Below are 12,160 nucleotides of genomic sequence, written 5' to 3' on the forward strand. Positions count from 1 at the left end.
GAGCGCCAACGGAATATTTGCTTTCGCAAGTAAACTAGGTAGTAGAAGGCCCAAGGTAATGCTTAAGATTTTTGAAGCCAGGTGTCTCTCGGCTGCTCTTTACGGAGCAGGGGTCTGGGGGGTATCCAGGGTAGAACCTTTACAGGTAGAAGAGAATACTTTTCTGAAAAAATTACTGTGTCTCCCGACATCCACTGCTAACAGTTTGGTCCACAAAGAATTAGGATTACAACATCTAAATGATCTATTATTGTTGAGACCTCTGATGTTATGGCGCTCGGTCTGGATGAAAGACGAAACCTCATTTAACAGGGCTATTATTGAGGATTGTCTACGTCTAGACTTTTTCCTTAAAATTCCATGGATTAAGTATACAATTGAATCCTTTTCCAGGGTGTTTGGATTAAACGTTATACTAGATCATTGTTCTGCCTCGGATCTCTCTAAAGAGAGTCTGAAGACAATCTTTTTAAATCATTGTGCAGAAAAACGAGATAGGGATGATCTCAAACTCACCACCTGTATACGTTATAATCAATTGAACGAATTCGAGGGCCTACATCCCTACCTCCCCCAGGTGACTAAAGGGCAACACCGGTTTGTCCTCACCAGGATGAGGATGGGTACGGCCCACCTATTGGTTGCATTTCCTGAGATTAAGGCGCGCCCTATAGGTCCATGTCGGTGTGACAATTTTTCAGAACAAAGCACAGAGCACTTTCTACTTGTATGTAACCTGTACAGTGAATATCGAAAATTCTTTTTAAAACCTCTATTTATTAAAAATGGAGCAAGAACTATTAAGGCGGCAATGAAGTTACTTTTTAACCTACATCACCCTGACATCTGTTTTTATACGGCCAGTTATATACTCAGGGCTATCAGCTCTAGGAAAAGCATGATTTTTAAAAAAAAAAAAAAAAAAAAAAAAATTTCACAATTTTAAAGTAATTTATTTATTGGAATCGTTTTTTATTATCTGACACATATATGTATCTTACTGTATTTTTAGCAGATTGCGATTGTCAACTGTATTTTTTGTTTATATGTGTTGTATGTATTGTTTTGTACTTTTATGGACATGATTTACATGTTTCCGAATAAAGTTTTTGACTTGACTTGCGTCACGCCGTACATGACGTTCTGCTCGCCGTCTCTCCCGTGCAGGTCTGCCGGGAGTTGTAGTTCCAGCCTCACGTCGTCACCACACTGTGGAAAGAGAGTTCGTGGCGGACCGGGTTACCAGACAGCGGCCGCCACGAATCAACAAGGCAGAAACATGACAGTACATCCCCCTTTACAAGGGGTTCCGACCGACTCCAGGTCGATTCGGATGCAATCTATGGAAGTCTTTTACCAAACGTGGAGCATGCACATCAGTAGCAACTTCCCAGGAATTCTCCTCAGGACCAAATCCCTTCCAAGCCAACAGATACTGTAGTTTTCCCCGCACTACTCTAGAATCCAGCACCTTTTGTACGTCATATTCTTGTTCCTGTTGCACCCATACAGGGAGCGGTGTTCTTTTTACCGGACTAGGGGCCAGATGTAGGTAGGCATTTACCGGTCGGTAACGGCCGAATTCGGCCGTTACCGACCGGTAAATGCAATTTGAGATGTAGGGCCCTGTATTTTACAGAATCGGTAAATTTACCGATCAGTAAATTTACCGATTCTGTAAAATACCGAATCGGTATTTTTTCCAAATCGGTAAAATTGATATGTAGGTGGGACTCTTCTGAGTCCCACAAGCATTAAAGAATCGGTATTTTACCATCAAATACTATTTGATGGTAAAATAACGATTCTGGTGTGCATGCACATGTGTGCATGCACACCTGTGCCATATGACAGGCAGACCTGCCCTTAGGGCAGGTATGCCTGCCACATGGCCCCCGAACCTTTTTTGGGGGTGCTAGAGGGTGTCAAAGTGACACCCCCTGCACCCTTGTCAGAATCGGTATTTACCGATTCGGTAAATACCGACCGGTAATGCCCCATTCATTCCTATGGGCTTCAAAGCCCATAGGAATGAATGGGGCATTACCGGTCGGTATTTACCGAATCGGTAAATACCGATTTTTACCGATTCGGTAAAAGGAACATCTGGATGTTCCTACATATCCACCCCTCAGATTTACCGATTTTTAATTACCGAATCGGTAAAATTCGGTAATTAAAAATCGGTAAATCTCATTTACCTACATCTGGCCCTATATGAGGGCTTAAGCAGTGACACATGGAATACAGGGTGGATTTTCATATGAGCAGGCAAACGTACTTTTACTGCAACAGGGTTGATGTGCTTGATAACTTCATAAGGCCCTATGAACTTAGGGTTAAAGATGCTATGTTTTCTGAACCGAATGTTTCTAGTTGAAACCCAAACCCTATCCCGGGGTTTGTACATTGGTCCAACCCTTCGGTGTCTATCAGCCTGTATCTTGTATTTAGCCTTGGCAGCGACCAGATTGTTCAGCGTGGCACGAAGAATTTGGCGAACGCGCAACAATCTTTCCTGTGCTAGAGGGGACTTAGTGACAGCCCCAGGAAGCAACAACGGGGTGAATCTAGGATGATGTCCGTAAGAGCAGAAGAAAGGAGTGTGTTTGGTGGAAGAATGCTGTGTGCTGTTATAAGCTATCTCCGCCACCCACAACCAATCCACCCACGACCCCTTGTTATTCTGAACATAACACCTGAGATATTGTTTAAGTGTTTGATTCACTCTCTCGGTCTGTCCATCTGTTTGTGGGTGAAAGCTAGTGGACAGTGATGAGTTAATCTTGAGATCGGAACACCAAGCCTTCCAGAAATTAGCAGTGAACTGGGCCCCCCTGTCTGACACAATAACCTTGGGTAGACCATGCAGACGTACTACATTGGTCATCAGTAAGTGAGCCAATTGACCTGCCGTGGGAACCTGAGTACATGCAATGAAATGTCCCATTTTAGTAAGGTAATCCACTACGACAATGATAGCTGTCTTCCCCTGGTCTTTAGGAAGGCCCACTATGAAGTCAACTGAGAAACTGTCCCAGGGATTTTCTGGTGTAGGGAGAGGCTGCAATAATCCTTGTGGTTTCTGTCTGTCTGATTTCATTTGAGCGCACACAGAACATTCTTTTATCCATTGTTTCAGATCTGGTCTAACCGAAGGCCACCAGAATTGTCTCAGAGTTTTTTCCACGGTTTTAGCATATCCCATATGTCCTGCACTGGGTGCTTCATGACACCACTGGAACACAATCTTTCTGAGAGGCAGTGTGGGCACCAATACTTGTTTTCCTTTCATGGGTATGCCTTGGAATACTTTCCACTCTCTGTGATGGCGCAACCAGGTTCTCCACACGCATGTTTTAGCCCCTTTGCGTACTCCCAACACAAAGTCCTCTGTTTGGATTGCTCCTACCACTCGCAAAGGTTCTATTATGGCCCGAAGCGGGGTCATGTTGTGCAACACAGGATGTTCTTGTCTGGTGAGAGCGTCAGCTTTCTTGTTCTGAGATCCGGGACGGTATATTACTACAAATTGATATTCTTCGAAGAACAACATCCATCTTAATTGCCTGGGGGTAAGATGTAGGGCATCTCGCATGAATTGGAGGTTGCGATGATCCGAATAGACCACTACCTGGTGTTTGGCACCAAGCAACCAATGTCTCCTTTCCCGAAAGGCATCCCGGATGCCGAGCAGTTCCTTCTCCGCTATGGTATAATTTACCTCGGCTGGACTGAGTTTCCGCGACATGAAGGCGATGGGATGTAAACACCCGGTTTGGTTATTCTTTTGTGAAATGACTGCTCCAATAGCCACTTCCGAGGCATCGGCTTCCACGATAAAGGGGTTCTCTGGATTTGCATGGACCAACACTGGAGCGATGGAGAAGGCCACCTTCAATCCCTCGAAAGCAGTTTGCGCCTTGTCGTGCCATATAAAAGGGGTGTTTTTCCTTGTGAGTTTCGTTAAAGGCGTAACCAGATTGGAGAAGTTACTGATGAATCTGCGGTAAAAGTTGGCAAAACCCAACAGACATTGAATGTCTTTAATAGTATGGGGTCTGGGCCACTCTTTGATAGCTTTCACTTTCCTCTCCGCCATCTCTTGGCCATTTGGAGTTAGCATGACGCCCAAAAACTCCACTGTGGTAACGTGAAATTCACATTTCGTGATTTTGCAGTACAAGTGGTGGTCACGTAATGCTTGCAGTATTGTTTTTACATGAATTACATGTTCTTCTGTGTTGGCGGAATAAATCAAAATATCGTCTATGTAGACCACAACATAACGATCCGCATGTTCTCGTAGGACTTCGTTAAAAAAAAACTGAAAAGCTGCCGGGGCATTGCATAGCCCAAACGGCATCACGAGATATTCATACAGACCATACCTGGTCTTAAAGGCCGTCTTCCACTCGTCGCCTTTCTTAATCCGTACCAGATGATAAGCACCTCTGAGATCCAACTTGGTGTGGATCTGTGCGTTCCTTACTTGTTCCAACAGCACCGGGATTAGGGGTAACAGATATTGATTTTTGATAGTGATGGTATTTAATGCTCGGTAGTCAATGCAACAGCGCTTCTCACCATTGGCCTTGGGAATAAAAAACAAAGGGGAGGCAGCCGGTGATCGGGAGGGCCGGATGAATCCTAAGGCGAGGTACTTGTCCAGGTATTCCCGAAGGACTTCATTCTCTGGCAGTGTTAGAGCGTAGACTCTTCCTTTCGGAATAGTAGCTCCAGGGACCAGGTCAATCCGGCAATCAAAGTCACGATGAGGTGGAAGTGTTTCTGCCTTACTATCGCTGAATACCTCCTCGTATTCTTTGTATTCTGTTGGTAGGTCTACTTCTTTTTCAGCAGCTGTTGCCACATGGTGTCTCAGTGACAAAGTTTGTGCAGGTCCTGTTCTCTCAGGGGTACAATGTTCTTGACAATAACTAGAATTAAACACCACCGTGTCTGATGACCAGTGAATCCATGGGTCATGCTCCTTCAACCAAGGAAGACCCAGAATGGTTCCGAAATGAGGAGCATCTATGAGTCCAAAAGAAAGACGTTCCTGGTGTTTATTTTCATATAGAAGAACATATTCTGCAGTTTGATGTTGAATAGTACCTGTTGATAGCTCCCTACCATCCACTGCATACACGGGTTCGGGGTGTAGCTTGGCAATAAGATGAACTCCTAATCTTTCTGCCTCTTTGTGATCCATGAAACACCCCGTGGCTCCTGAATCGACCATTACACGAATGATCTTCTCTTCTCCTTGTATCACAATTGTCATATCCAAAAACAAATGACTTTTTTCGAGGCGACAGGGTTGGGTTGAAGGGATGGTCATGGCGCTTGAGGGTTTCCCTTCTTCCACCTTCAAGCTTTGGAGTTTTCCAGCTTGGTTTCTGATATGCCTGCTGCTGCCTGATTTGCACGATATCTCCCAGTTTTGGGTCTCACAGGGCAATCATGTAAATAGTGTCCTTTTTTACCACAGTAAAGACATAATCCTTGCTTTCTTCGATGATCTTTTTCGCTGAGGGTTAGGGAGGCCCGGACTGCACCCACTTCCATAGCTTCTACTGGCGTAGACGTCTTGTCCCCTGTACGTTCATATACATTTAGAGGCCTGTCTTTTTTCTTTAAATCCCCTTTCCGATCCTTCATTCTGTGATCCACCCGAAGTGTGAGTTCGATAAGAGCGGCGCTGGTTCCGGGTTGAGGATCTATGGTAGCCAAAGCGTCCTTGAGATCATCCGAAAGGCCATGATAAAAGACAGCGGACATTTTTGCTTCTGGCCAATCTGTTTCAGCCACGAGTCTTCTGAAACTGTTCAGATATGTTACCAGATCAGAGTTCCCTTGTTTAAGTTCTAATAAGTCTTTATCAGCCGAAAAGGTTTCTGCTCTTCGATCAAAAGTTTTCTCAAATTCACAACGAAATTCAGCCCAATCATATAACAAGGGATCGTCTCTTCGGACCACTGGAACAGCCCATTGTGCAGCCTCTCCTCCCAAATAAGATATCAAAAAAGCCACTCTGGCCTGATTGGTGGCAAACATTTTCGGTTTACACATGAAGTGCAAAAGGATTTGGGACATGAATACCTGTACCTTTTTGTTATCTCCCATGAACCTCTCAGGAGGGGCCAGAGGTATCTGAGAGGGCATTTCTACCACTACAGAGGTGGAGGGACCAAGAGCACCCCCAGAATCGGGTGACTGCAAAGTATCTACACGTGCCTGTAACTGTGCTGTGACTGCACGAGCAGCAAGAGCTTCTTGTCTAGACATCACTAATTCTGCCTGTACGGCTGCCAAGGCTGCCATAACATCATCCATGGTGGCCATGCTGTAGATGCAATCAGGAAGAGTAATAACCGTGGGCCGATAATTCTGTCAGGCTTCAGGTCCAGGACTCTTCAGGATTACACTGATGATGTTATGGGTTCCATCTCATGACGTTCCCGGAATCTGAAGTAATATACACAGACTACCAGGATAATCACACGAGGGAATAATAAGAAAATAAGGAGATAGAAAGCCAGGAAGGAAAGGAAGGGAACAGCGGGGAGGGAGATCTGTAACGACAAGTAACAGATATTCAAATACATGTATCAAAAACCACACTTCTCTTCCCCTATATTAAGACTATTCTCTTCCCTCTGCCTACCTGCAAAGAAAAATACACTGGCCTATCTCTAGGAGAGTTCAAGGGATGGAACTTGAACTTTGGATGACTGTAACGGAGAAAACACGATGGTAAGCATACGTTTAGCATGCGAAACTCCAATTATACATATTAACTTGGGAACACACCTGAAAACATTGTTCTTATTGCTTAACCAACTTTTTTTGTGGGACTCGGTTAAACCAAGTTCCAAGATGACTGCCAACACTTACTGGTTGGATTGTTGGCAGCCAATCAAATTTCAGTAGCGTCTCAGTAAGCTGTTGGGCTTCCAGATATCTATATTTTTAAAACGTAAATATCTCTGAAACTACTGAACGGATTTATACCAAATCATAAAAGGCACGCTTTATGGACCCACATCTATCTTTCTACCTCATTTGATGTAATTCCTTTAAGCGGTTTGGGCTGTAGTCGTTTCATATTCATAGTCTGCCCTGGATTAGTATGCTATTGGACCTCTATTTTTCATATGTTTACTAGTATACAGAAAAATCACATTCACTTTTCTCACCAACTTTCTAAATTATACATTGATAATAAACAACATTGCCTCAAGCAAAATGATAAAGCTATATTTGTTGAGATCGTTATTGCTGGGTGATCCTCTGTCTGTAGGTCAATGATGGACTAGATATAGAGGGTTTCTATATTGAGAATTCTCTGCGTAAACTAAAAAGGCAAAGAAATAGCAAAATAGGCCAGGAGACTTGGACACAGTTTGAGGAATGGACTATGTAATATTGCATAGAGATTAATAGATAAATATGAAGGATCGACTTGTTGAACGTTTGTTGATGTAATCATTTTTTTAATTTAACCTTCCATGAATTTCTATTCTTTTTTCTTTACATATTTGTCTTCTTTTCCTTTTTTGTATAAATATGAAATATCATGGTATAATATCATCGTATTATAATCAATATATAAACATAATACCATTTTGTTATAATACATGCATTTCTGCAATCCAAGTGTAAAAAACTGTCTCGAATTTCTCCATAATTGGTGACTTGTGGCACAAACAGTCAGCAATTATGAAGAATTATAAAGAAATTATATCAGAACGCATCTGTAATAATTTATGACAGTTGAGTCCTGATTTCTCAATGTCTGCAGCCAGAGGCAGCAGCCGAGGGGAACGGCAGGTCAGGTCACAGAGCAGATTTAAAGCAGTTGTTTAAACAGCAAAATCGCAACATTGCCTTTCTTTCCTCTGCTCCAGTTTTGTAACTTTAGAGTGCCCAGCAGAAAGGATTTATGGCATCATGTTTATTGTTTGCACTCATTGAGAAATTATAGAAATGTTAGAATCTTTCTGTGTATTTCTGCTGCACTTTTCTTTTTTTTAAACTGACTTCTAATATCTTTCTTCTATAGCTACATAACAACTTTTTGATTTGTATAATTTGGCACTAGAGAATCTACCTATTTTTAGTCTTCATGTTTGTAAGCATCCTCTCTTTCATTTGAAAGAGCTATGCTAGAAGGTTTTCCATGGTTTGTGGAAAAGGCGTTGGTGTAACCATGTATAAAGAGTGTTAAAGTATACCCCTTGCCATACTTAACAAGGATACTGCAAGCCATCTTGGGGTTCCATAACATTATAAAGGTACTCAACCTTCCTCTATATGGTCTTGGAACTTCTTGGTGACTTTTAATATGACTATAATGTACGACAGGGGGTATTTTATCCCCTATATAATATATGCATTTTTAAGTTTTTATAATATTGTAAATTCTGACTTTCATAATCAAAAATAATATTAAAGAAAAAGGATATGTCACATCACATAGGTGGAATGTCTAATACTGAATTTTGGAGAGTTCTTTTTTTATCAATTGTCTTGTTTGTATGCAAATCTAATTATCTGTAGATTAAAGAAAGCCACAAAGGGCTTTAAACACATAGGATCGGAATGACCGTCTGACTGACATGGTCGCAGTGAGAATCCGACTAACTAAATCGTGAGATATCTGACTTCCGTATTATGATGTATACCAGGCAATTTTCCAATCGCGCTGGTTTGAGACGAGCCCGACACGACCACACCAGTCGGAAACGAGTCCTACATGACCACGTCAGTCAGAAAGGCTGTTCTATAGGGATTCTAAATCTGCAATTGCATCGGATGTACCGCCGAACTGATTATGATGAATCTGACACGGTTGCGGTCCTGTGGCAGCTTATCTGCCCAATGCAAGTGTAAGTCAGAGAAACCAATGCCAACCCTAGTATGCCTTCACAAAACTACACAGCTGATGTCAATTCAAAGAGTAGACACACCTACCAATTCACTTATAAAAAAACCTTACCAGACCATGATCCGTTGCTAGCACTATACTGCAGAGTCTGAAGGAGCACATTGCTGTTTCCAGTTACAGTGCAGCCAGCACTTCACACTTTTACGCACCCCAAATATATCACTCATTGCACATTTCACATTTTGTTTGGGTTCTTTCTTGTCTTGTACACCCCTTCAATCTAACACTCTCACTCACACTCACTAATTCTCAATGACCAAAAAGAGTCAGTCACGTTTTTCAGATGAGGAGTTGCTTGTGGATAAAATTCTCAGACTTGAGCCACAGTTATTTGGGACCCAAATCCAACAAACATCCATCACCCAGAAAAATCTGATATGGGACAGGATAGTTAACAAGGTCAACACAGTAGCCAGCACCCTGGATACAATGGAGGATACCAGGAAGAGGTGGCCAAGGTCATAGCCAACAGAAACCACCATTTTAGTGCCAGAAAGCTTTTTTGGAATACCTGAAGCAATGGAGTCAGGTAAATGACCACCAAACATTGATCACAAGTCATTCATGACACTTTAGCACACATAAACGCAATGGTCTAAAATTTTTAAATATGTTTGTTTCAAATGAAGCAGCAGACACAGTATTGTAGAGGTGTAACCACTCAGTATACCTGCACTGAGCACCCAAAACAATGACATTTTCTAATGTCTACAAGTCGGCTGTCAGTGTATACCCATGAAATCATCATGGCACCAACAAAATCTGTCAACATTTCCAAAAATGGCCCTTAACTAGAGTAAGTAGTTGCCAGGTATGTAATGCTAACCAGTTCATCAAGTAATTAGAGCTCCCAAAAGGAAAGGACTTTGCCTACGATCAGTCACTCAGACTCCACCTAAGAACAACAGCCTCCGGTGTCAGCCATTTCTCCTTGCAACTTCCTATCACTGGCAGGAAGTAATAGGCCAAGGTGGGCTGGGTGGGAGAAAGACACATTGCCCTGACCACACATCACATCAAGCCTTGTACTTCAAACTACAGTCACCTCTGTCAGTCATCTTGCTATTATACTCCCTCACTGGCAGGAAGTCAAGGGGCAAGTAGGGGGGAGTATTAGAAATGACATAAACTCCCATCAGGCTAGTACTCCAAACTACAGGCAAATGGCTCAGCCATCTGGCTACTACACCTCCGCTCTCACTGGCAGGAAGTTATTGGTCAAGTAGGGGGGAGGAGTGTTAGAAAGGACTACAACTCCCATCAGGCCTTGTATGCCAAACTTTAGGAACCTTGGTCAGCCATCACTCTACTTCACTCACCCTCATTGGCAGGAAGCCATTGGTTAAGTAGGGGTCAGAGTGTTTGACAGGGCCACAACTTCCATCAGGCCTTGTACTCCAAACTACAGTAACCTGGGTTAGCCATATCTCTACTTAACTCCCCATCACTGGCAGGAAGCCAATGGTCAAGTGGTGGGCAGGAGTGTCTTAAATGGCCACAACGCCCTTTAGGCCTTCTAACACAAGCTCACAGAAAAAGTCACTGGTAATGTACCTCAAAAACCATTTACCTCATATCGTACCATGGTAAGGTAAGGTAATGTAAGTTTATTATGAATGATTAATTAAAACCGTTGCATTCAAAACATTAAAAGTTACTTTAAAAAATATTGCAGTAATAAAACAATATGAAATAAAGTATGGGGTTAAAAATGCTTTTGATTTGTAATTAAAAGACGTAGAATTGTTTCAACTATGTTAGGACCGCTGGCGCAGACTTACAGGCCTGTATAAATTCAATTATGTAAACTTTCTTAACTGTCCAGTCGAGTGGTCCAATGCAGGATCTGTGGCACTCTGTTATAGGTCCTAACTGTTGCCAGCTTTTTTTCAGTCTCAATGCTGTCAAATCGAAGAATTTTGCAAGGCGACAGTTGAGCTGCACTAAGGTAGGATTAAAGCACAGCATCAGGGCCTGCCTGCAGGACCTCACTCCATTCTGGTTAAATAATGGTTTTAACGGTGCTTTCCGAATGTCCTCAAGCTTCTTGCATATGCATTTGATGTGGATCTGAGTCTCAGTATCTTTTGCACTCAAACGGCAGGTCTGATCACTCTCTCTTCCTTTCCACTGTGGCAAAAGTGGGCTGATCGGATCGACTCCCAACCATTACCTTAGGAATTTTTCTTTGATCACAAGCTTGGATCTGACCTCAAAGTAGGGCTGAGGTTTGAGAATGTCGTAATTGTTAAGCACGACCCAGCCATGAGCTGACTTGGATACCGCATTCTTATGCTCTATGACCGATATGAGCCTTGTCGATTTTGTTACTAGTTTTTTGAAAACCAAATGTCCCATTGGAGTGTTCCAGGCCTCTGTCAGACCAGGAGCCTGCAAGGATTTCTGAAGGTAGTCATTAGCAGACAGCTTGCCAATACTAGACAGCTCAAGCCAAAGCTGGTTGTTCAGGGACCCTGTGTCAGCAGCTCTGATTTTATGTCAGCACTTTAAAAAGGCAGCCGGCCTTTCAACTTCCTGTTTTTGAAGGCCGAATTCCAGTCTTATTTGAGCAGGTGAAACATATCTGGGGAGTTGGAAAATCGGGCGATAGGAGGTTGCAATTATACAGTCCAGGATTGCTGCGCGTCTTCCAGTCGTGTATTCGCTCCGATAAGTAACTGTTGGTTGTAGTTTCGCTCGCAGGAGTTTTAAAAAGGGATCAAATGTTAAGTCCTGTTGGGTGTGAACCTGATCGCTTTAAATCATGCGTGAGTCCTTCAACAATTATATCAATTACATATAAACATATCCATTATTTTGACTTATAGAATAAATCATTACATGCAACACCGAACAAAAAAGTAAGTAAGGGTCATAAACAGTTTTAATCACTGAATTCTTTTTCAATTATGATTTGTTTTATCATTTTCTGTAATTTTGTTTACGATCTGTGATTTCATAATGCAGGTCATATGCAAGAGGTACTGCATTTTTTGCCTCTATAATAGCCAATTCATGAGATGGATCTACAAATGACGTGCTTGATATGAGTATGTTACTATGTTTTGCAAACAGTCGTATTTTACATGTGATGATGTTTGTTTTTCTATAGAGCATAGATAATGGTAGTGAAGCCTTTTGCAATGTGTTATGGCCTGATTGTTACTTTCGGCCAGATTCATCAACGTATAATCGGCTCCCAAAGGA

Source organism: Lissotriton vulgaris, chromosome 3_1 (assembly GCF_964263255.1).
Source record: "Lissotriton vulgaris chromosome 3_1, aLisVul1.2, whole genome shotgun sequence".
Classification (NCBI taxonomy): Eukaryota; Metazoa; Chordata; class Amphibia; order Caudata; family Salamandridae; genus Lissotriton; species Lissotriton vulgaris.